We start from the raw sequence: 27,391 nt of genomic DNA, 5'->3' as shown, positions 1-27,391 counted from the left end.
CCTCCTTTGTCATGACTGTTGTAAGATTTTCAAAAATGGCTTTACCACAGTGCAGTTGGTCCTATCCCACTGATGACTGCTTCCAGCTTTTCATGATTGTAGATGATCCTTGAGGATGTCTCTTATAGATGCTCAAGTGTTTCCCCCGGGTTCGTGGCAAAAAGTGAAGTTGCTGAATATTAAAGTTGTATATATTTAAATTTCAATAGATGCTCCTGAGTTGCTTATACTGATTTTAACTGTTAATGCTAGTGTCATTCAAAGACATCAGGGGAAGATATCCATATGAGAGGCATAAGAATAATTATGCATGAGACTTTAGAACAAGACAGTATAAGAATCATTGCAGCTTTTGTCTTGTAATTTTGTTCTTATTTTGTGGTTGGTACTCAGGGCCATGTGCTAATTAGGCAAGCATGCTACCACTTCACTTGAGCCACACCACTGGTCCTTTTGCTTTTACGTTGTTTTTGAGATAGGATCTTGCACTTATTCTCTTTCTCTCTCTCTCTCTCTCTCTCTCTCTCTCTCTCTCTCTCTCTCTCTTTCTCTCTCTCTTTCTCTCTCTCTCTCTCTCTCCCCCACCCCATCTTTGGCCTGGATTGGCCTCAGATGGAGATGATCCCAAATATTTGGGATTACAGGACTGATCCACCATGCCTGACTTGTTTTTAGATATAGAGTCTAACTTTTGCTTGGGCTGACCTCAAAACACAAACCTTCCATCTATTCATCCACAGAAGCTGGGATTACAAGCATGTGCCACTGCATTAGAGCTTTTACGGTTAAAATTCTCAAGTTAATTTTTCAAGGAGAAATGATTACTTTGGAAACTTTAAAAATGGGAAACATTTCAGAGTGTATAGCTCAGTGGTAGAGTGCTTGCCCAGCATGCATGAGGTCCTGCGTGCAATCCAGCACCACACAAAAATGAATATCCCAGTGGGACTTATGGTCCATTTGTGATGAAAGAGCCCTGAGATGGCTGCTGGAGCAGAGTACTTGTGTGGGAGCAAAAATAAGGAGAAAGGCCTCCTGCTTAATTCTGTGCTACTCATTCACCTACAGGGCAGTGGGCGACTATAAATGAATTATGGATCTATGGAATGTGTGGTACAGCAGTCAAGTAATGTTCTAAAAGAATGTAATGATGTGTGGGAAAAAGATACCCAATTATACCCATAGGGTTGTCTAAATTGTGTTTTTTTTTTTTTTTTTTTTTAACAGGACTGGAGTTTGAACTAAGGACCTTGCACTTGCTAGGCAGGCACTCTGTGACTTGAACCACCCCACACAGATTGCATTTTAAAATTTATACGTTTATATACAAAATGAAGCAGAAGTACACAAAGTGTTAAAAATAGAATGTGGAGTAAGGAACATGTTGGGTTTTTTTTGCTGTTTGCATTTCTTTGTTTTCTAGTTATTTTCCAATGAAAATGTCTTGTGCGTTCAGAAAATAGATCACGCTGTTAGCAATATATTTTTGTTTTTAATATAATAGTGCTGATTTAGGGTCACCTGAAGAGAAATGCACAACTAACTACCCTGGGTGATTCTACTTTAAAGATTGGCAGGTAAAGTAAAATAGCATCCATACATTTGGCAAATACGTATCCAAAAAGAACTATAGGAATGTAGTGTTTATTTTTTAAATTGTAAATAATACACCATGTATCATGTCCTCCCCTTAACTTCTTTCCTTGTATGTGTTGTCCTGTTCAGCACTAAGGTTATCCCTAGACTATTGAATAGAGTTGATTTGAATATTAAGTGTAAATCTGACTTTGAGAGCCAAGTGTGAGAAATTGTCCTGAAGTGAGTCCTAGCTACCAGCAACCTGAGAGATTTTTAATCTTTTAAAGACACTTGAGGGTTTGTGCAGATCTTATTGTGGTAGCCTTCTTGGCTAGTCCTTTTGCAGGATACCTTGGCTACCTCAATCCAGTGTTCCACCACCCAGGCTTGATCTGAGTCCTTCATGCTCTGATCTTCCAGGGAGGTGGTGATGACAGAGGAAACCATGGTGTCAAACTTATTGGTGGTGGTGTGGATGCTGGGTGCTAGGTAATTCTTATACTTCATGTCCCACTGAAACCAGATGGAGTCCAGGCAGTAGTAGGGCACCACCATTTTAAGCAGCACTTCTGCTTGAATTACACATGGACAGAGACTGGGATTGACCAGTTACAAACATGTGACACATCTTTGTCACAAGCATGATTGTTACACAAACATGTACAATTAGTCCAGCACTCAGCGGATGACCACAGTCACCACAGGGTTCACTCACTGCTTCCTTTCCCTGAAGGTGCTGGCTCCTCAGAGGATTGGTCTCCAGAAGCAGTTTTCAGTTAGTGTTTCCCTGTCCCTAGAAGCACAGAAGAGACACAGGGGCCTTAAACACATGAGCCCCACTGCAGCCTCATCACCAGTTCCTGCCTTTCCTTGGTGCCTAGGACCAAGACATAGATAACCTCATTTGTTGCCTGTGCCAGGATTTCAAAATCAAGGGTGAGTCATGAGATAGCTGCCCACACTCATTTTATGAGTGGGACAAGGAAGATCCACACCAAGGTATTGTGTAGACAGGTTAGCGATGGGTGTTGGAATTCCAGGAAAGACACTTAAGTGTTTGACTAGCAACTGGGTAGCTCTTTGAGAGGGAAAAGAGAAGTTGTGGTCACCTTAGGGAGACCCTGGGATTAGAATGAATGTGTGTACATGTATTTTTGCCTCAGTGTGCCTTTATGTGTGGGTCTAATCACACGTGCACATGAACTTCTGTGACAGCATTTGTACTTATCTGCATCTGTTTGCAAATGTGTAACGTCTCTGTGTGCACATGAATTTGTGTTCATATAAGCCATTGTGTCTGTATGTATTTGTCTCTGTGTACACACTTTTGATTTTCTCTAGATAAAGCCATGGAAATCAAGTCTCTCAAGTCTATGTTAACTTGGGGTTCTCTGGGTTTTTTTAGAGTCCATGTATGGCTATCTAGCCCAGCCTGGATATGAACTTTAATACTCCCAGCCTCATCCTCCCTAGTTTTGAAATTATAGTTGTGCAACACCTCATCCAATCTATATTCCATTCTTATTGCTTCCCTTCTTCTAAATTTCCCAACACTCACTTAGTGCATTACCTACATGAATCAACTGCCTGAAAGTGTCACAGGAAATACAGGTACTAGACACGATGAAAAACTGGTGACTTTCTGGGCATTGGATGCTAGGATGATCCCCCAGGGAGCAATCAGGAAGACTGGGAAGGTCCTGAGATCCCCAGTGCTCTGCTGAGAGTCACATACCTGGTTTAATTAATGTAGGTGCCATCTCTGACCCCAGCTCTGTGTCCTCAATATTGGAACAGTGATGGTACACAGACCACTGGGGCGGGCTGTGTGAGTCAGACTATGCCAACCTATCCTATGAGCTAGACTGGGGGGTAGGGGTGCAACATCCTACTAGACCTTGGGGAGGGCTTGTCTGAAGAAGAGTTTCAGTTGCGAGGACCACTAGAGAAGCCCTCACTTTCTGGATGATGGACCATAGAATGTTAAATCCTGATGACCAGATGCCCACATTCCAAACAAACTGTAGCCAGATCATTTTTCTGGAGACCATGTAGATAAAAGAACACTCTCTTGCTATCTCCCTGTGTGTGGAGGTTCAGGCTGCAAGAGAGCCCAGAGTGGAGGCATAGACCATATCAAGTGATACTGGGTCAACCCTCAACCAAGATGCTTCTGGAAAATTTATCAAAGGACCTCAAAGGGGACATAGACCAGGCCAGGGCAGGCAATGGTAGGTCACCTCAATCACTCTGATCCCCCACAGATAACACCAGCGTGTGTGTGTGTTTGTGTGTGTAATACTTTTAGTGTCACAGTGTATTAATTTCTTTGCTCTTTCTAATAAATTCTCATACTGCACACTATTTCACACTCATTGAGCATATCCACTCTTTAGGCATGCATAAGACTCCTTGAATCAAAATCTGTCTTTCACACTGTGGGAATGGATGGAATGCACCAGGGTGTTCTGTTGCTCAGTGACTTCTGGTATTGTTCAACGTGGCTATTCAGTAGATAGAAGTTAAGAAATTCATTTACTAGATAACAATTAGGATATCATCACTTTGTGTGTGTGTGTGTGTGTGTGTGTGTGTGTGTGTGTGTGTGTGAGATATCTCTTGTTCAATTTGCCATCACTGATTGGTAGAAGCTAGGTTAGTTCCTGAAGTCACTTTGAGGAACAGCCTTGAGTCACTCTGACTTTATGTGTTCAGTTCCATAAATGAAAGGTGTAGTGTTTGTCTGTGAGAGAATCTTTGTAGAAATGAATGTCCTTCCTGAGTGCTCCATGGTATTCCATAGTTTCTGGTGTTCCTCAAAGCTGGTGTTCACTGGAGAGATGGTTACAATTTCACTGACTAGGGAATATTAAGCATTCCTTGACTACACACTGTGTGTGCCAGTGTATTTCTCGGATCAAAGTGAATTCATTTCTTTGTCAACATGAAGTGCATTCTCGTGGTCACTTTGAAGCTCTTGGCAGCCAGTGTGTGCATTTGTGTGTTTTGATGGAGTTAGGAACACAGAAGCCTGGAAACACAACCCCGTGGTTCCCAGTGTACTCTATTTTTCCTCACATAAGGGAATGACCTCCCACATGATGGGAGATGTAGTTCTGGGAGGGAAATTGCCTCATCCAATGTAGAGGGAGTTTTCCTTGCTGATGGAACTGCAAAGGCCTTGAGGTGTTTTTGTACTTACCACCAGAATCACTTCCTGATCTCCAAAATGCGGGTTCCAGATTGGGAGTTCTTTGGAACAGGACAGAAGTGTCATCCCACTTGAACCTTGAACTAGCTGACTAGGAAACCTGAAGGAGAAAAGCGATCCTCAGATCAGAAGATCTTGCCAGGAAACTGCCACACAAGTGGCTGGAGCTGGGAGGGGGCAGGGCCTAGAGGGACTGCTTATGCAGTTTGACCAATCAGAAAAGTCTTGGTGGTGATGTCACAGTGGGCTCACAGCCCCTGGAACTTGAAGAGTCCTGAGGAAGCTCCTGCGTGGCCTGTTGCTATGGCAGCCCAGCCAGCCAAGCAGGAAGAAGCTGGAGGTAGGTGCCCCTGTCTTGTGTGGAAGACTTCTCAGTTAAGTGGGGCCTAGGGAAATGGGGCAGGGACAGCAGGAGCACATGGGTGACATTAGCACGACAGAATTAGGGCATTCCATTCTTCACCTGCTAGCCTAAGCTACCATACCCCACAGTTTGGAGTGTCCACAGGCTTTTGTGACCTTTTTGGGCCTGGAACACACCAAGCAGAACAGGCCACCCTGGATCTCATTGTGGTACACAGGTGGCATTGATTTTAGGGGCTCACCCTGAACAACCGATCTCACGGTGTGCTGCTAGTGGACTGGCAAGGGAGGAAGGAGGTTACTCAGAGGCTCAGACACCTGTTACTGTGACATCACTTCTTCTCTGGCCTGCAGGATACATTACACCGTGTCAACAAATGTCTGATGGAATTACCCTGGTTCACCAGTGTTTCCTGGTATTCATGAAGTTTTGGTGCTGCTGAAAGGTACTTTACTTAGATGAAAGCCCAGAAATTCACTTACACTAGAATACTTAATATTCATGGGACATAGCCATGCTGTGGGTGTGTTTATGTGTGTGAGGGTGTGCGCGTGGGTGGTTGTAAAATATTTCATGTATCAGTGTCTGTTAGGTACTCTTTTCCACATAATGTAAGTCAGCAATGCTCCCTGGAAGTCACTAACTGCAGGTTTGGCTCAACATTGCTATTGCGAAGATCAACCCTAACATATTGTCTGAGGAGGAAATATTCAGCATTCATTGAATATGCCCAGTGTATATCCGGGTATCCTGATACATGTGTCCATGTGTATCATTGGCTTGCTAGAAATGATTTCAATTCCAGTGATCGCTTCAGGCATAGATTTTGGTGGATTAGGGTTTCCTTCCTCATTGGCATAGAAGTGGTAGTATATCTTCTTTCCAAGAACATTGGTGGAAATGTCACTAAACGTGTTTTTCTATGTTTGATGCTTTTTGAAGTCATGAGTTGAGGACGAGTTTATGAGCCCCGTCTCCCTTAGCATGTATGTATCATTTAAGAATTTTTCATCAACACTCCACCAAATGCACTGTAGCATTTTTTCAGAGGCCATAGATGCTTTCTTCCATGGCAGGTATCAAGATGCCCCTGGGCTCCCAGTGCAAGCTCCTAAGGTTTGTGGAACAGTCTTGGATGCCCCCAGTAGTTAGCAGATGGGCCTGCTGAATCAATGCTACTCTCTGATTGCTTGTCTTGTCTTCTCCTATCATTTGATACTGCCCATCCACTAGTTGTTTTATTTGTTTTCGTCTTCTGTGTGCAGAATTCCTTGGACAATCATTTGTAGTGGTGGCTTGGTAGTCATATATTATTTTAGTTTCTGCTTATTGTGAAAAATTTTTATTGCTCCATCTATTTTGAATGATAGTTTTGCTGGGTAGAGTATACTAGGGTTGAAGGTATTTCCATTCAGTGCCCAGAATACCTCACTCCATGCCCTTCTTGCTTTTAATGTTTCCATGAAATTTGCTTTGATTTTGATGGGTTTATGTTTATATGTTACTTGCTTTTTTCTCTCTCTTACAGCCTTCAGTATTCTTTCTCTATTTTCTGTGCTTGTTGTTTTAATGATAATGTGTTGATGGGAGGTTCTACTGGAAGCTTCCTGTACATGAATGGGCATAACTTTCTCAAGATTTGGGAAATATTCTGTTATTATATTATTGAATGTATTATTAATCCCTTTTACTTGGAACCCTTCTCCTTATGCAATGCCCATGATTCTCAGGTTTAGTCTTTTGATGGAGTCCGTGACTTCTTGCCTATTCCTTTCACAGGTCTTGAGTTGTTTGACTAATAGCTCTTCAGTTTTTTCTTAACTTCTATTTTATCTTTGAGTTCTGAGTTTCTGTCTTCTGCTTTTTCTAGTCTGCTGGAGTGCACTTCCATTGTGTTTTTGTGTTTGTTTCATTCTTTTTTTCTGAGGTTTTCCATATCAGGAGTCTCTTCCTCTTTAATATTTTCTGTTTTCATCATTAATTCATTTATCTCTCTATAGAGTTCTCTGTTTCACTTTGGTGCTTATTTAGACCAACTATGAGTTCATTTATTTATTTCTGTGTCTTCTTGTATTCTTTATTTTTGGGGTCTTGAAATTTCTTTAGTGCATCTTGTACATTTTGGTTGACCATGTCTAGTATCTTCTCCATGAAATTCTCAGTGATTACTTGCAGGATTTCTTCTTTGAGGATGTTTTTAGGCCATTGCTGGGTTCCTTGGTGTTGTTTATCTTTGTTTTGTTGGGGTCAGGAGCTGGGTATCCATTTTGTTCATTTTCCTGTGAATCCAGTATTAAATTAATTTTTTGAGGAACATAGTTTCCATCCCTTTTTGTTCTTCCCATTGCTCCACTTGGTATTGTGCAACTATGTTCTTGACAGGTTAGTTGGTGGTTTTAGTCACCTGTTTTCTTTACACTAATTTAATTTTTGTTTTGTGCCTGTCTTGGTTCTTAGCCAGGTTGGTGTGCTATTTCTGTCCCTGGTCTGGGTGTAATTTAGTAACAACTATTTCACAGGTTCAATACCCAACCAGTAGTTTATATGTTATATAGAAGGCCCCTTGGTGGTAATTATTTGTAAGTAGTGCAAGTTGGGGGGGTTAATGTTTTTTTGGCTAGGTATAGCAATTTGGGGAATTGGATAGGGTGGCACTAAAAGGGGATGTGGGAAGTGGGGTGGGTGAGTGTGGGAAGCAGTGCAGGTCTGCTGTTTTTTTTGTGGTCCTTGTGTGTTTGGGTGTGTTTCTGTTGTAGTGGAAGGTGCTTGTGCCAGGGGTTGCAAGGGTTTAGGGATGTGTAATGTTGGTATAGTAGGTTGAACAGTGGGGTATAAGTGTGTAGGATGGAAGGGTAGTCTGGTGACAGGCTGGGAGAAGGGAAAGTGAAAGCAGGGGCAGAGAGTGGGTGAGAAGGGGCAGAATTAGTTGTTGGGAAGGAAAACAATGGATTTTAGCACAGGAGAAGGAGGGAGAGTGAAGGGGATGAGAGTGGGGATGAGAAGATGATGATGGTACAGTTGATAGTATAAAAAAAGAGACAATAGGAATAGAAATAAAGACAGAGTACCCACAATAACAAAACAAACAAAAAACAAAAAACGTGGCAAAATGAACAACACCAACAAAAACACCAGGTTCGGGAACAATAGAATTTCAGTTTTAGTTTAAGGTTCTGGAGTTATTCCTCCAGCATCCAGTCCTCTTATCGTCATATAAGCAGAAGCTCTGATGTGGTCTCACCAGGTGATTCTCTTGTGGCTAGTGTTTTGTTTTTCTGTATACCAGTTAAATTGAGATTGTGATCATGCAGGGTGGTCAGAACTATTGATTTCCCCAGCTGATAGCTGTTACCCTTTGGCTGCAGCTGTTGCTCAGCTCCTCCCCCAGTAGGGTGGGGCAGTTCAGTTTTGAATGTGGTCTCTGGGTTAGGATATCAGCTCTGCAATCCACTACTTGCCCTGCTTTGGAGGTGGCTTTTCACTGTGTTTGTGTACTGGGATTTTCATGCTGGGGGCTTATTTCTTTGCCCTGCCCCCTTTCTTTGGGGCAGGTTCAGTGTTCCATCAGCCCCCTCTGCTGCTCATGTGCTATGACATTTCACTGTTTGACTTTCAGTTTGTGGGGCAGTTCAATTTTGGGGGCTGCTCACTGGCTCAGGAGATGATTTCTGTGATCCCCTTCCTGCTCTGCTTCGGGAAGTGAGTTCACTCTTTGTTATTCAGTTTTATTAGGTGGGGGTCATTGTGCCCAGGGGCTGTGCTGACTTATGCTCCTGGCAGTGGCTGGGGCAGTTCTGTGTGGTGTGTGGTACTCACCTGTTTTTCTGTCAAATGATGTGCAGGCAGATTTGAAGTTGGTGGTGGTGGCAGCAGTGAGGAATGGCTCCAAATTTTTTCAGTGTAAGGTGGCATGGGGAAGCTTTCCATGGGCTAGGGGTTCAGAGTATTGAAGGTTTGATTCTGGTTGGTGCTTTATTTATGCTTGATGGAGGAAAGAGAAGAAAAGGAAAGAAAAAAAGAAGAGGATAGAAAAAAATCGCCATGGGAAAGGGGGGTTTCCCTGGGGCTGGACCTACCTTTCTGGCTGTGCAGCGGGTTACAGCTGTTAGATGCAATTAAAGGCTGACTTGTGGATCAGTCTTTGAAATTTTTCCTGCAATGAGTAAGATAGCAGTTGTTATTTTGGCTAGAACCAGTCAGAGTAATCCAGGTTTGGAGACACAGAGGTTAGGCTTTCTGCTTCCATAACCTATTCACTATCTTGGATCTCCTTAGGTCCTCTTTCAAAATTTACACTACCATGCATGCCCTGCTATGGGGACTAAGCCTTTCATACATTAAATTTTAGGGGACATTCAACATCCAAATCATAGGAAGTGCTGCACAGTTACAAAAAAAATGCCTGTAATCCTAGCTATTCAGGAGGCAGAGATCAGGAGGATTGTAGTTTGAAGTTAGCCCAGGCAAATAATTCTTGAGACCCTATTTCAGAAGGAAAAAAACACATAAAGTGTCTGCTAGGGTGGATCAAGTGGTAGAGCTCTTGCTGAGCAAATAGTATTCTAGATTGACTGAGTCTGGACAGACCATCCAAGATCTCAGATTATAGGAACACAGGTAAAAATTAATGGGATAATGCCTCATGGTCACTTGATAAAATTTGACCCTATACTTATTCTGGCAACTAGAATAACCAAATCACAAAGTAAATTGCTGAAACAATTTTATCAAAAGCTTTTGAAAACATGTAAGCCCGCAGGTGCTGACAAAATGAAATGACAAATCATTGCGTAGCTTGAATCATGCCACATTAATGTCAAAGAGATTCAGAAAGATAAAAATGGACTTAAGGTGGGCAACCAGAGAAACTGAACATAAGGTCAAAGCTAATAAATAGATAAATTTAAAAATATATATTAATAAATCAAATGCATGTAACACAAGTTTGGTTATTAAACCAAGAAAGAATTGAAAATTGTATACTAATGTAATAAAATCAGGAGCACACCAAACACAAAATTAAAAGTATATAAATTAATGAGTCATCAATTTCAAATATCTGTTTTCCTTACATCCTGAGGATCTATCTCCACCTGACATCTTGGCTGAGAACTTATACTAGGATTAGTTTATCAGATGATGTTTTAAGAACCCCAACAGTGGACACTGATTACAAGTGATGACTGGTTGGAATGAACAACACTTTATGATAGAATGTAAAATCAATAGGTAACTTCAGATACAATTAAGGATGGGCATAGAGAAACAATATGAAGAAATTAGTTTCAGTTATGGTAATTGAGTGGTTTACCCATTGGATTGAAGTGACATTAAAAGTAAACAGTAAATCTAACCCAGTCTTCTATAAAATGCTACAAAGTTCAAATAAAATATATGCCAAACTTATAGACACATTCCCTTTATAAAGTTAGAAACTATTATTTATATGTTGCCTGGAAGAATCATCAAATATAATATCTTATTATTAATAAGATGTCCTTATTAATGATTTATTGAACAAACTGAGAGCTTACTATATTATTCATAAACAAGTTCAAGATCAGTGGAGCAGTTACTTCTCAAGAGTGCACTGAAGAATTTTTTTGTCAACTAACTAGATTCATAGCCACTTGACAGTCTCTGAAAGTCAGCAGGAGGCAAAGGCTACTTGCTAATTGCTGAAGAGAGGTAAGAAAAAAATTTATTCAAGCCCCAATTTATTGACTCATTTTTTGTATCAAAGTGTACTCACAACAATAGTGAACATAAACTTATCAACAAACTCCTGGAGTGGAGGCTCAAGTTCATCTTAGATCCTCAAATTGTTTCCTCCACAAATTGAGCTGTGGTTACACTTTGCTAAATGGAAAAGTTTCTAATTATTTTGAGCACAGAATTTATATGTGATTTCTCTTAATTTGTTTGCTTAGAAAGGTTAGTGACTAGAAGCTTGAGAAAAGATGGAAGTCAGTACAAAAAGACAGGCATATTTACCACAGAAATAAATAACACTGATCCTAAATGTTAGAGCCTTTCAAAATTTCTGATACTAATATTATCTATCATTCTATGCAGAGAGAATCAGGGTGAGTAACTCATTTTATTGATAAACTTTCAGATAAGCAAACTCTTTCTTTTTATTGGCAATATTGTCTAAGGCAGCAATATAGTTTCACTTTTAAAAACTCTGAATAACTATGAACCAGAATTCCCACATTTACCTTCTTTGATCTTCAAAATTGACTGAAGTTGAAAGGTCAATATAGCACATTGAGTACATTAAATAAAAGTATATAATCATTCTTATATTGGCAAGATTGGGGAATTTTTGGCTGAATCAAGTTTCAGCATTTATTATGTACACCATTTGAGTTTGGGTTATGTGCATGTTTTGCTTAGTTAAATGATTTTGTACATTCTTACAGACTTTGCTTGTTTATCTATTCATGTAATGCAAATGTTGTCCAGTTCATGAAAAGAACATTTAGACTTGGCCTAGTTGCCTTGAATAGAAATAAGTTCAGGATGGGAGATGAAACCATTGAGAAATAAAATATATTTCTCATTATGAATTTTAATCCCTTAGCACAATTTATAGGTCAAAATGTTAGTTTACTAGCTCAGAAAATTGATAATTGAGATAACATTGCATGCAAGGTGCATAGGTATTGCTACTTTTTGATTTCTCATTTACCATTTTACTTCCCACATTTTATACCCTCAGTTCGTGAAAGAGGTTGATAACACCAAGGATTATGAAGATAATATCTTGCTCTTCAAATATCCTTTTATTGTTGAAACCTTTATTGCCATTACTTAATTTTACATTATTTATAACAGGGTGATTAGAAAAGATTTTTAACCTTTTGACTTCCATATTCCTGTTTTACAAGACATTAGTACAGTCTCCAAACAAATTTCAGGAGAGTGCTATAAAATAAGTCTTCCAGAAATAATCACAAAATACGTGTAAAACATGTAAACAGAAAATTATAAATTACTCATCAAGTCACATTAAAGGAAACAGTAAATAAGATTTCAATAAACCTTACACATGAGATAATGGCACTGAGATGCCAATTCTGTTGTAGTTAGTTCATAAATTCAGTGTAATATCACACATTTTAGTGGAATACTTGTGAAATAGAGACAGTGTTTAGGTATTCTTCTTTGATAGTTTGGACTGGGAAAAGATTTAATTTTAAGTAGGACTATGAATAAAAATCTTTCATGCTGAGAATATAACTATTTCAGAAAACCCTTGTTTTCAAAAGGGCAAAATAAAAATTTGTTCATTTAGCTGATCAAAAGAAAGTGGAATCTAACAGAATTCAACTAATCAGAATCCCTGTGGCAAAATATAATTTTCAAAGTTCATTAGCTGATTCAAAACTCCTACCTTATCTGTATCAGTTATCCCAGAACTTGTAATACTGTGCACAGACAAATCTGAGATAGCAATTCAGAGTTTTCTGAAGTGGCTCTATACATGCGAGTGAGTCATTAGTTACATATATGTCTACAAAACCTAAGCATACAGACTATGAACCAGAGGGTGCATAAACCTGAGCAATTATATTGAGGAGCCCAGTTGTAATACCAAGGATTAGCTGACAAATTTCCTGCTGCTATCAGTGGTTTTCAGGTTATGCACATGTCCTCCAACATTCTTTCTTCAATGAAACATAAAAAAAGGTATAGAATGTTTAAATAGAAAAGTACATTTAATTGACTGTCTGAATTAAACATATGTCATAGTTATTATATAAATTCCATTTTCTTATGAAACTTTGAACTATAAATCTGGTCAAGATACATCAAAATATAATCACAGATTTGATTTTATTGCTTCTCTTCACATTTTTATTTTTTCTAATGCTTACACATTAGATTATATTCTCTCAGGAATCAACACAATGGCTTCCCTTATGTGAAATCTGACATCAAATACAAGTCTGTCAAAATACAAAGTCGTCATACTGACTGACTCAGAGAAATATATTACTTCAGTGTGAAAATATTCCCAAGGAAAGCAGGGCTGGTGCATGAAGAAGAAAAATTTTGTCTGCAAACATTTTTAGCAATGGCTAATTTAACATAATATGCCAATTACAGATAAAGTGCATAAAAATTCTTACTTGAATTGTACAATAAAAAAATCCTTAAGAATGCGGATCAGTAACTGATGTGAATAACTTCAAAGAAGAATCATCTTGTGATTTGAACAAATTGAATGAAAGGGAAACCATATTTCATTTAGAAAGGACTCTGTAAATCATAAAGGCAAAGTATTTCCCAAATGTATTCTGAAAAGGGATTTCAAGTCATTTAACAAAAATGGAATATCAAGAAGTTCAAGAGGCCAACAGATGTTTGTAAGGTCAATACACACACACACACACACACACACACACACACACACACACACACCCTTGTGGATTAAATTTCCACTTTACTACATGAATAGATTGCTAATAAAGAATAATTAAGAGTGTTTATAAATGCAAATCTGGCCCAAATTTTTATAATAAGTCACCATTGAATGTTCTTTCTTTTTCTGTGATATTGTGGTTATAAATTAGTTTTGTATTTCAAATTCTGGAGATCATAGCCACAATTCACTAATAAGTATTTCTCAAAAGTATCGTCTAGTTTTACAGAGAAGGATTTTCAAGACAAGTACCGTAGATGACACTGAATGAAAAAAAGTCACAAAACAAGAGAGTAGTTTTTCTTAAAATAGCAATTTGCAAGTTTTTCACCAAGTTCCAAGTGTATGAAGCTATACTCAAAAATAATTTTGAAATTAATTAAAACAGAAGTTTCCAGATAATTTCCATTCACTTAATGTGCTTTATTTATTTCATTTATCACTGGTTTCATAAAGCTCTATTCACCATAAAAAGAATGGGGAATTAATACAATTCAAAATGATTGCTTTACTTAACACAACGCAGAATATGGTTGCATAATTAGAAAGGATATGTGGTTTTAAAACAGTCATTTCATCAGTTAAAGAGCACTTTTCTAACCATGTACCTGTAAAGCTTTTGACATGAATCCCTGAATCTTTTTTCAGGAATCACGTCACCAGTGGCTATAAGAAATTAACTGTATTTCATATAAAGTGCCCTTTGGTACAATGTGAGAATCTTTATGTTATGTGCATTGACAATCATAAACATAGAGTAAGATATATATTTACAGAAAAAGATTACTCTTCACTGGATTTATGATAAAATGCCAAGTTCTGATATTTGTAAAGGGTAAGATTTTAATGTGGCAATATCTCCAAATATATTGTGAAGACTAATTCTCTAGTTATACAGTAGATATAGTTTAGCTTCCACACATAATAAAAATAACTGCCTGTGGATGATTAAAAACAAATTTTCTCAAGACAGAATTTGGAAAGGAATACACAAAGCCCAGATCCTGTGGAAATATTCTTCTGTAACAGAGCTGGTAACTTTCCAATTATGCAGAGAATAGATGTTCACTAACTTAACCACCTTAATTCAATAGTGATGAAAGAGCAATGATATTTTACTGAAAGAAACTGCTAAGCCTTTGAAAATCAACCGAAAGATTTTTAATGGCCCACTATTTTCTTCTTTTAATTTCCTATAGATTTTTAACAAGTGAAGTCTCAAAGTAAACTAATGATTTCACAGAATAAAGGAATTCCATCAGTTTTATAGCTATATATTGTATTTATATGTGTATGCAATAAAAACATAATTAATCAGTGAAGTAATATCTCCTAGAAAGTCGTTCCAATTAAATGTGGTAAGCCCTATAGAACAGAGCCATTACAATAGTATCAAAGATGCATTGACCAGGATTTGGGGAAATTGGAGGCCTTGTGTACTGTTAGGAATATGAAATAGTGCAAACACTATGGAAAACAATATAGAGGTTCCTCAAAGACCTAAAAACAGAATTCCCTTATGATCCTGCAATTCAATTTATGTCTACTTATCAAACAATTGAAATCAGGCTCTTTAAGATAGGTCTTCACTCCTATGGGTATTGTATCATTATTCACAATAGTCAAGATATGGGAAACACATACAATTGAATATTATTCAGATGTAAACAAGGAAATCCTGAAATATGTCACCACAGGAGGAAACTCAAGGACATCATTCTAAGAGAAATAAGCCATTCAAATCAGCATAGTGTATGAGTACATTTACATGAGGTATCTAAAATAGTGACATTCATAGGTGCAAAGAGCAGACTGGTAATGGACAAGTACTAGAGGGGAGAAGGAATATTGATTTGCTGTTCAAAGAGTATAAAGATTCATTATGAAGATGAATAGGTTATTCATGGTTGCCATCCAAATTATGCCTATAGTTAACAATATTGAACTGTGTACTTAAAATTTCGAGAGGGCACACCTCAGTTTAATGTTCTTACCACAATTTTATTTACATTTTATTATTGTTGTAGGGGGGTATATTGTGATACTTACAAAAGTTCTTACATTATATCATTGTTGAATTTACCCACTCCACCATTTGTTTTATCCTCCTTCCCCCATTCCTGGAATAGTTTCAACAGCTCCCATTTTTCCACTTACATACCTGTGTATATGGTATTTCCACCCTATTAACCCTCCTACACCCTTTCCTTATCTCACTCCCATTGGTACCAAACCCCAGACAGGACCTGTTCCACCCTCCTATTCTTTGATTTTGTAAAAAAAGAAACAAAATGACTTTTCATTTGTTTGAGATAGCTGTACGGGGTGTTTCATTGTGACATTTACATGTATATGTGTTTTATAACCTGAATTGGTTCATCCCCTCTATTTTTTCTTTCTACTTTAGTCCCATTTTTATGGTGGTTTCAACAGGTTTAAAAATTCTATGTACATTCTTGTGTAGGAAGTACACCCTTCTCTCTCTCTCTCTCTCTCTCCCTCTCTCTCTCTCTTGCTCTCTCTCCCTCATTTGTGACCTTCCCCTTAAAGTGACCTGTTTTTCTATTTTGCTTATATTTTTATTAGGTCTATATTCCACATATGAGAGAAAACATGCAACCTTGGCTTTCTGAATCTGGCTAACTTCACACAAATGAGCCTTTCCATCCCTTTATGTGCAAATGACAAAATTTTATTCTTATTTATGGTTTAATAAAATTCCATTCTATATAAATACCACATTTTCTTTATCCATTCATCAGTGGTAAGGCATCTTGGCTATTTCCATAGCTTAGTTATTGTGAATAATGCTACAATAAACATAGGTGTGTAGGTGATTTTATTGTGACTTGACTTACATTCCTCTAGATATATCCCTAGGAGTGGTTTTGTAAAATCAGGAAGGAGACAAGGGTGTCCACTCTTCCCCCTGCTATTCAACATAGTTTTGGAATTCCTAACCAGAGCAATAAGACAGGAAGAAGAAATAAAAGAAATGCAAATAAGAAAGGAAGAAGTCAAATGATCCTTATTTGCAGGTGATATAATCTTATACCTAAAAGACCAAAGAAATGACACCATAAAATTCCTGGACATCTAAACACATTTAGCAATGTAACAGGATATAAAAATCAATTTAAAAAATCAGTAGCCTTTCTATATACCAAGAATGAACAGACTGAGAAAGAATATAGAAAAACAATTCCATTTACACTAGCCTCAAAAAATATAAAATACTTAGGAATAAACTTAGTAAAGAAAGCAAATGATCTCTACAATGAAAACTACAAACCATAGAGGAAAAAAATTGAATAAGACTATAGAAGATGGAAAGATCTCCCATGCTCATGGATTGGTAGAACCAACATTGTGAAAATGGCTAAACTACCAAAAGCAATCTACATGTTCATTGAAATCTCCATCAAATTTCCAATGACATTCATCACAGAGATTAAAAAAATCAATCCTAAAGTTCATTTAGAAGCACAAAAGAACAGGAATAGCCAAAGCAATACTGTGCAAAAAGGAATGCTGGAGGTATCATAATACCTAATTTCAAGCTATACTCCAGAGCTACAGCAATAGAAACAGCATGGTACTGGCACGAAATCAGACATGAAGACCAATGGAACACAATAGAGGACCCAGATTTGAATCCATGAAACTATGCCCACCTGATTTTTGACAATGGTGCCAAAAACATAGGATGGAGAAAAGATAGCCTCTTCAACAAAAGTGGCTGGGAAAACTGGATATCTGAATGCATAAAAATGAAACTAGATCCATGTCTTTCACCTTGTGTAAGTATAAGCTCAAAGTGGAATAAGGACCTTAATATAAGACCTGAAACTTTGAATCTAGTGCAGGAAAGAGCAGTGAATACACCTAAAGCAATGGCATAGGCAGTGACTTCCTAAATAGAACTCATATGGCTCAAAAACTAAGAGAAAGGACCCACAAATTGAACTTCATGTAATTAAAAAGCTTCTACACAACAAAAGAAAGGGTCTCTAAATTAGGGGCTGACCACAGAATGGGAGACAATTTTGCCAGTCATACATCTGACAAGGGATTAATAACCAGAATATACAAGGACCTCAAAAACTAAAATCACAAAAAATCAATGAGCCAATGAAGAAATAGGCAAATGAACTCAACAAAGCTTTTCCAAGGGAAGAGGTCCAAATGGCCACAAAAAAAACAAAACAAAAACAAAAAAAACCGAAGAAATGCTCACCATCCCTGCCCATAAGGGAAACTCCAATCAAAACCAAATTAAGATTCCACCTCACTCCTGTTCGAATGGCTATCAAGTACACAACACTAAATTTTGGTGAAGATGTGGAGAAAAAGGAATCCTCATAGACTGTTGGTGGGAATGGAAACTAGGACAACTCTGGGAACAATATGGAGGCTCATCAGAAAACTAAAAATAGAATCATAGTTTTTTAAGGAGAGGTCTTTACTTTATCTTCTCTTCTCTCCAGTTTAGGTGGTGTTGGATTTAGAAGCCATAAAAACTGAATGTGTTACTCATCTTTCTATAACTTGAGCAAATGTGTAAGATAACAAATTTACAAAGAGAAAATATGTATTTGGTTCACAGTTTTAGAAGTTCAAGTCCATGACCAATTGGCCCCACTGATTTTGGGCCTATAGCACAATGTTGTGGAGATCATTTGGAAGAGTGAAATTGCTCAACTCATGGCCAGGGTTTGAGAGTGAGAATGTGCCCCTATGGTCTAAAGACTCCATCAGCTGCCAAAAACTTCATTAGCTAGGGACCAAGTGTTTATCACATGGACTTCGAGGGGGACACTTATTCAAACCATAGTGCTACATATTTTAAAAAAATGATTAGTAGGGCCAAGTACTAAGATTACATACTTGTAATCTTAGCTATTTGGGAGATGGAAAGGAGAACATGATTCCAGATAAGCCCAGAGAAAATGGTTAGTAAGAGCCTATCTCATAAACAAGCCAGGCATGATGGCATGTGCCTGATAATTCCAAGTATACAAGAGGCAAAAGTAGGATGTTTTTGGTCCAAGACCAATCCTGTGCAAAAGCAAGACCCTAAATGAAAAATATCTAAAGAAAAATGGGCAGGGGACATGGTTCAAGTGGTAGAGTTCTTGCTTAACAAGTGCAAGGCCCTGAGTTCAAACCCAGTACTTCAAAACATTGTAATACAATTATCCAGATAGTGATTTATTAATAAGCAGTAAAAGATTTCTTATTAATGAATAATGCTGATCCCATATGGGAGAAGTATGAAATTGCCTTAGAAAATTGAAAACATCCATTGGTAGAGTTGTAATTTATGATTAGTAGGAGAATAAAGACAATTTTATATTTGATTTATATCTAAGCTGCAAGTTTTAAAAATCTTACTCATTGGCATTTTTTGAAATCACTGTATCTGAAATTTAATCTTAAAATATTTGTTTCACATTTACATGTTTACTACTTGACATTGTGGATTGAAAGCAAGGGCCTTCCACATGCTGAACAATACTGTACTAAGGAGTTACACTTCAAACTCCTGTCTCACATTTGTTAACTGAACCCTGCTTTAGCAAACTAAGTTGCAATATCCCTTTAAGATAAACAAAGGCATCAACTGAGATTCAGTCAATCTCAGTGAAGTTTTGCACATGCATTCATCTATGAGACAGTCATTTTGGTTTAAGATATAGAATACTGTCATCTCCAAATAATATACTTTATGCCTCTCCCCAGCAAATATCAATAACTTAAATACATTCCTTTTATCCTATCAGTAGGCATTAATTTTGTTTGTTCTCAAGCTGCAAATGAATAAAATTATACAAGATATGCAATTTAAGCCCGACTTTCTTCAAAGTTTAAGTCTTTGTGTTGTTTCCATGTTGTTACATGTAGCAGAATTTTTAACATTTTCATATCAATGTAGTGTTTTTGAAAATGAAGACAATGCAATTTTACTTCTCCTTTCTACTGTTGATGAGGTTTTTATTTTGATGAGGTTTTTAAAACTGATTTTCATTACTGATCTCATGGTATAACAGTTGTTGACCCTAGATACAGGCTGTGTTATAAGATAGAAGCATATTTAGGTGAACCATTGGAATTTTTCAAGTTCATTCTGCCCATTTATGAACACTCCACAAATGTAAGAAATACCAGTTGTTATATTTCCAGAACAACAATTGTCAGTCTTCTTAATAGCTATGCTAGCATATCTGCAGTGTTTAATCATGGTTTTAATCATTAATTTCCTAAGAACTTGTGCTATAGAACACCTTTTTTACTTTTACTCATTACATCTCCCCATGTATGCAGGGTCCTCCATACCTTTCTTACCATTTCATGGAGTTCTGTGAATATTGAGAAAATAGATCATATTGAAATGTACAGTTATAATGTGTGGCTTACATGTTCCTTTCTAATTTCTAACTTAATGAACAGACAATTACATTTAGTAGAGTCAAATCAATCACTTATTCTTTTTGGTACTTTTTCATAATATTGAAGGCTATGAAATAATCTGTATTTTTTATGGTAATATCTCATTTTTCTAGTACCATTAACATAAGGCCATCTTTCTACTTAATTAGATCAAAGATCAGGTGACTGCATGTTTTGTGAGTATTTGGGACTCTGTATCCTGATTAGTAGTTTTTTCTTTTCTTGCACTAGTACATTTTAGGTAAGGCCAAATTTTATTCAGCCACTAAGAACAATGAAATTTTGTCATTTGCAGGTAATGGATGGAGCTGGAGAACATCATATTAAATGAGGTTAGCTAGTTTCAGAAGGCCAAAAGCTGCATGTTCTCTCTCCTCTGTGAAATATAGAACTAATACAAATACAGCAATATTATGAAAAACATGCTAAACTAAGGGGAGGCTACATAGAAGAGGGGGAAGGTAAAAGAAGTTAAAAAGGTGAATATGGTTAATATACTGTCTATCCAATAATAAGTGTAGAATTTTTAAACCTGTTGAAATCACCATAAGAAGGGGACTTAGGTGAAAAATAGAAAAATAGAGGAGATGAACCAATTCAGGCTATAATATGTATACATGGAAATGTCACAAGGAAACTACCTGTGTAGCTATCATAAACAACAAAAATGTCATTTTGCTTTTATTTTACAAAATCATGGAACAGCAGGGTGGAATGGGTCCTGCATGGAGGGTTGGTACCAGTGAGAGCGGAAGGAAATAGAGAAAGGGTCTAGGAGGGTAAATATGGTGCAAATACTATGCACACATGTATGAAAATGTAAAAATTATATCAGTTGAAACTATTCCAGAAATGGGAGAAAAGAGGGATAAAGGAGAGTTGTGGAGGGAGTGAATTCAAGTATTGTCCATCACAATCTAATATCTGCTTCCCATTGATTTGTCTGGTTAGTAATAAGTTCTGAACAATAAGTCAAAGGAGTACAAAAAGTCCATGCAGAAGGGAAGCCCATTACACAATTACAAATATAAGGAAACATTTTACAAAGGTTCATTACTATAAGACCATTTCCTTTTTGTCCAAACTTAGCACAAATGAAGAATTTTTTCCTTTACTATAGGAAACAAGGCACAAATAAATATGTCTGGATTCAGTATGGTCAAATACTTTAAATAATTTAAAGGCACAGAAGTTCACATTATTAGCTAAGTCCAAGTTTCTTACATAACCATTCTTAAGTTAGGTCTCCACCACTTCTTTAAAACACCTGTGTGTTAGTTCAGCTGTTGGACTTATTCTTACTCCCAGCATACATTATCCATTATAAAGCACAGAGGATATGAAACTCTTCCATCATCATGCTGGTATTTATTTCTATACACAGTAAAAAAGGTGGTTGCTCAGGTAGTTCAACTTCAAGTTCATGTGGGAAATGCTCTCATATTCCTTGTCCAGTAACACCAGGCATTTGTCCTTGTCAATTCTCATTAGAACAACAACATTGTTAGTTTCTTTATGCAGACAGAAATTTCTCAGCTTTTCCACTAAATCTTGTCCAAACTGCCAAGGAATTACTTCCTTTCTTTCCAGCTTTCAATAGCCCATATATGTATGTATGTATGTATGTATGTATGTATCAAACACCTACATAAAGAAGGGATATAATAGTTAAAAATCACATAAATAAGCTGATGGCTTTGATTTTAATTTTCTCTAGGAGCATTCCTTATTCTAGGTATGGTCTGAGGAGTTGGCCTGACAAACAACTTAGGGCTGCTTTTCCCTACTAACTATGGGGTTCTCAAGAAGTTTGGGGAGCTAGAGGCAAAACATTCTTTTCCATGTCTACTTAGAAACTCATGTCTCTATATTTTTAAATACAATACATTTTGTATAGAAAAGTAAAATTTAAGATAAAAAATGCTTGGCGCATGAGCCCATGGCTATAATTCCAGCCCCTTAGAGGCTGAGGTAGGAGGATCATGATTTCAAGGCCAGCTTGGGTCATGAAGGGAGACACTGTCTTTGAAAAAAATAGGAAAATATATTAAGATAGAATATATTTGATTTAAGCATTTTCTCCATGCTTAATATTCTTCAATATGCTTTCAACATGTCACAGAGAACAAGTTCCTACTGAACATGATTGCGTTCACTGTCACTCTGTCCTTCTATGACAGTTTTCCTGCCCAGATCTTAGCTCTTGTCCATGATATCCCAGGGCCCTTTCTTTGGTCAACTGTTTTGGATGTTGTTTATTTGCTTAGGAGAAATTGTGACAGATTACATTGATTTCATACTTACAAACATTTGATGAAATCTTCCTACCTATACTGAATAAAAAGCATTTATAATAGTTTACAACTTCAATCATGGAAGCATTTGCAGTACCTCATTTTCAGAATGTGAGTGTACCAAGTTACATTCATATTTCCATTGAATGTTATTGCTGCAAAATGTCTTTTCATGTTTTTGCTCTTCATAATTTTAGGTTTCTGCATTATTTTCTTATTGGCTTCTATTGATAGCTTAGTTTGAATATAGAGATGTTAATTTTTTATATTAAATATTACAAATATAAATTATTTTTGTCTTGTAAAAGTATTTTTATTTGATGTAATGATTCTTGGATTTCATCTAATCAAATCTCTCAATTTTTAAATTTTAACTTATTTTTTGGTAGAACTGGGTTTTGAACTTTAGTTTTCATTTTAATATAATACCAACTTGAATAGGAATAATTGTTTAAATAAAGTTTAGAAAGGAGTAAAATGTTGTATTAAACTATAACCAGAACTAGTAACAATTATTTTGGTTTCTTGTGGTATGTTTGTGTATAAAATATTTTCAGTGAAACTGCTATAATGTGTGTAGTATTTTATAACACATTTCCTATTGATAGTAAAATGCAAATTTATTTTACTATGTTAATGGTGATCTTTACAGAAGAAAATTATTCAGAATTTCTAACAATAAACAATAAAGTTTTAATGGCAAATGGCATCTCTTCAGATTCCCTTGATCACAACAGATATCTATACATCTATATGTATATCTATCTATAGCTATGTCTATATCTATATCTCTATCTGTATCTATATCTGTCTCTATGACATCTATATCTATATCATCTCTCTCCAAAACACAAATTCTAGGGCTATTTTTTAACCAATAAAAATATTTGTGACTAAATGGCATATGTAATGTTTTAAAACAACTAAAAATTTAATAATATGTTGGTGTAATCTTGGAAGCTTTGTATCAAAGTAATATCAAATTGCCAAGGATGCGTGTTCAGAATTTACATAGGCCTAATGACAAAAATTAAAATGATATAGCCTTTTAAATATGATATATCACGTAAATATTTACAAAGCATGATAAGGTAGCCCAATCATATAATTTCAATTAAAGTAAAAAGTCTCAAATCAATATTCCTTGATATTGAAATATCCACTTAGTTTCCATTTAATTTCATTGCTTGTGACATATTATATCTTGCATAGATTGTACCATTTAAAACTGTGAATTTTCCACCTATTCAAGGCTGATTACTAATACACATGCACACAATCAAGGCAAAAGAAGGTTCACCCTTGTGTTAGTTATAGGGAGTATAGGAAGAAGTCCTGGCAGAGCTCTGCTGCCTCTGACATTCACTTCCCACTTCATAACCCTGAAGCTTTCTGCAGACAGTTGCTATGACTTACTTTAAAATGTTTTGTAAAAAAGAACATGTCAAATTCACTGCAATCATAGGTCAGATTTGGGAAGAGTATTTTCCTTTAACTAACTTTTCCATTTTATTTTCCTTGATGTTCCAAAATGTTAATAATTTTTGTAAGCTATATCATAAATTACAAGTATATATGCATGTATAAATAAGACACATACTGTAGTCATTAAAATGTAAGTTGCTTTAAAGTATTACCCCTGAAAATTACATTTGTCACAGATGATATGTAAAGTATTTGTTAAGAAAAATCACATACCTCCAGAATTCATTTTTCTGCCTTCTTTGAGGAGCAAAGTGTTATCTTGTATAAGCCAGTACCTAAAGTACAAGAGCTTCCAGCTGCATGTTTCTGGAAACAGTTCTCCTAGAAGTAAAACCTTTCAAAACCACCAACGAATTTATCTTCTGCACTGTATTTTTCTCAGGATTTTAGCCATGGATGATTATCTACAAAAGCAACATGTTTTAAATAAAAAGCTTAGTTTTAAATGCATGATAAGGGAATCAAAGAATACTGGAATATTATATTGGCGACCTTACATACACCTATGCTTTCTTTTTTCATAGGCTTACTTAAATAGATATTGAGCCCACAAATTCTAAATATGTTGCTTAAAGAAAAACATAGTCATTGGTAAGGTCAGGTATTATTTATCACCAAGACTTTGCAGTCTCTTTGCAGTGTTTCTTAAATTCTTATATCTTCAGTTTTCAACATAGGTATAGATTATACACAAATACACACACACACACACACACACACACACACACACACACACACACACACTTATTCATTGGCTTTACTGAACATTTCCTGTTCCTAAAGTGGCTCATGAAGATGGAAAATAACTTGCTTCATTTCTGTAATGATATAGAACCTTGAGTATTTTAGTCATATGCATTTGAATATTATCCAATGTGGTGTGAATCTAAATTTCTGATGCTTCATTAAACTGATAAGCTATAATAATCACATTGAAAGACCCCTCATATTTCATGCTTACCTCTCAAAAATGTAAATTTCTCTACTCCCTTTACTGTGACTTTTGGTGGGAAAGACTTCTTACTTAAAAGGCTCAAGTGACTACTTTAGATCCAGTTCTGGATCTTATATTTATAATTTTAACTAATCAGTCTTATAATTACCTCATTCTGAAATGAAAATGGAAGAAGCTGTCTTTCAAACTTAACTTATCTAGAATGTATACTTTTAGCTAATGTATTCTATCCTATGTTAAAAATCTCCCTACTAGTATGATAAACACTTCTGAAGACTGCTTTCACTCATATAAGTTAGTTGAAAGGAAAGAAAATTCCATTTTTTACTCCATTCTAACTGAATCACAAGCAATGGAATACTCAAATGTATAGATATCTCTTGGTTGTAACTCTATTACATGGCACCATGTGCATACTAAATAAGTACATGTTCTACAAGTGTCTACCATCATTCTAAGCTAAAAGTTCACACATATAGCTATTTACATGCTTCAAATATGTTTTTATTTCATTGATATGAGAAGTCTTGTTAATTACTGTGATTAATAGATTCCAATTATGAAACAAAAACTAATTTGTTGCAGTATTTAGAAAACCCTACTTAACTCTGAATAACCATATTTTAAAAGTTTTGCAAACCCTGTAGCACGTAACTGCATGCTTACATGTTTAAAGATACAATCCAAAATTGATGATTACTAGTTCTGTGTGGCACCATTTGATCTAAGCATTGATAACTGATCCCAGGTAGACAAGGATTCTCCCCCAACATACCTTTACTCTTCTAGAGTGCATCATTTAAGTAAGTACTTCAGAGATGAGCATAATATTTCTTATAAGCTAATTTAATTTAAATTGAGTTTATTAAATTTTTAATCATTAATACCTAAAGATTTGTGTTTTATAAGTTTTAACTGTTGTATCAAAACATAAAACTTATACATATTAATGGGTACCATGTAATGTTCAAAATACATAAATATTACCTAATATAAGATCAGGTTAAACATTTATCTCCTCAAGCATTTACCATTTATTTGTGACAAAACTTTGAAAATCCTTTCTTAAGCATTTTAAAATATATAGTACATAATTGTTTTGTATGGTTACTATCCTATAAAACAGAAACTCATACCTTGCTCCTGAAAACCTAATGATTAAATAAATTAGTCTAAATCAAGTGATATTTTATTTAAATACTCGTTTTTTCATACCTGAACAAATATTCAGTTATCATAGTTTCATCACTTCTAATGGAAGACTTGATTCTGATTAAAATTGCTGGTGGAGTGGCTCAAGTGGTAGAGTGCCTGACTGATTAAAATCAACTATTGGGGTAGGTAGCTATTTTAGCAAGAGTATTAAACTCAAATTTCCAGCTGATCCAAGCAGATGTGGTATACAATGTAAAGAAAAATGAGTGTAGGAAATAAAATCATATTAATGATTTCTTTAGAATAGCAAAAGCAAGAACACAGACAAAACATTTATCTCCTGCTCTTTCAGTCAGTTATTCACACCAAGGAGGGAAGTATAAATATTTGCTGAATTTTTAAAACACAGTTGTAAAGCTAAGAATATCACTGATGTACAATAAACCCTTGAAAAGATAAAGCAATACATATCCTTGTAGCTTTCTGAGGAGGTTCTGAGAAGTTTAAAGAATGGTCATTCTATCAGAATGAAAAATGCTGTAAGTGTGAGGAGAAATTTAACATTTGTTTCACATAAAATCTTTGTAAGATGGGCATGTTGGCACATGCAATTGAGGTTAGCTTAGGCAAAAGTTACTCAGATTTTCCTCAAAACAAACCAGGCATGGTGGCACGTGTATGTAAGCACAGCTACTCAGGAGGCAGATTTAGGAAGATTGGAGTGCATACAGCCCACCCAGGCAGATGTGTGAGACCCTATCTGAAAAAGAAACTGAACAGCAAAAGGGCTGGCAGTGTGGTTCAAATGATAGAGAACATCCTAGCAAGTGCAAGGCCCTGAGTTCAATCTCCAGGATCACTCACAAAACAAAAAAGAAAAAAGAAAAAAAAGGAAGAACTTTGTGTGAATCTGGTTTAAAGTAGATGTAAATCTAAAAGTATACACCACCATCCATAGTTCCCCTGACTCTCACCCATCATTGTTACTGAACTAATAACAAATGAAGTTCTCTTTTATTTTTTTTTGCAAAGTCTGAGAACAGGAGGGCAGAACAGATAGTATCTGCAGGGTTGGCACATGAGGGAGGGGGAGGAGGTGGGGAAAGTGCGTGGGGGAGTGAATAAGGCGCAAATACTGTGTACATATGTATGTAAATGTAAAAATGAGACCTGTTGAAACTATTCCAGGAATGGAGAGAGGGGGATAAAGGAGAATGACAAAGGGGGTGAATTCAAGTATGATATATTTGATATATTGTAAGAACTTTTGTAAATGCCACAATGTGCCCCAAGCACAACAATAAAAAAGAAGAAACAAAAAGAAGTTACTGAAATCTAGGTCATAAGATAGTATTCACTCATCTTTACCAGAAGCAATCAACTTGATAAAATGATGCAACCTACAGAAGACTCAAGTAAAATACCAGCTTTGGAATATCTCCACACAAGGTTGGATCACTGTTATTTG

The 27,391-nt window shown here is 36.2% G+C and overlaps 1 long non-coding RNA gene across 3 annotated transcripts in view; it reads left to right on the top strand.

Annotated features, from left to right (window-relative positions):
- The window catches only part of LOC141425726 (uncharacterized), a 39,210-nt gene that overhangs the window by 1,064 nt on the left and 10,755 nt on the right, over window positions 1-27,391 (top strand). Inside the window, exons 3-4 of one of the 3 annotated variants that reach the window (XR_012450798.1) lie at window positions 1,228-5,129; window positions 5,507-5,598. This is a non-coding gene — a long non-coding RNA (uncharacterized lncRNA). Of the gene's footprint in view, window positions 1-1,227; window positions 26,993-27,391 lie in introns of those variants that run through there. The other 2 variants (XR_012450797.1, XR_012450796.1) reach the window with 2 other exon arrangements.

The sequence above is a fragment of the Castor canadensis genome, chromosome 8 (assembly GCF_047511655.1).
Source record: "Castor canadensis chromosome 8, mCasCan1.hap1v2, whole genome shotgun sequence".
NCBI lineage: Eukaryota > Metazoa > Chordata > Mammalia > Rodentia > Castoridae > Castor > Castor canadensis.
This window is presented reverse-complemented; position numbering and strand designations above follow the sequence as displayed.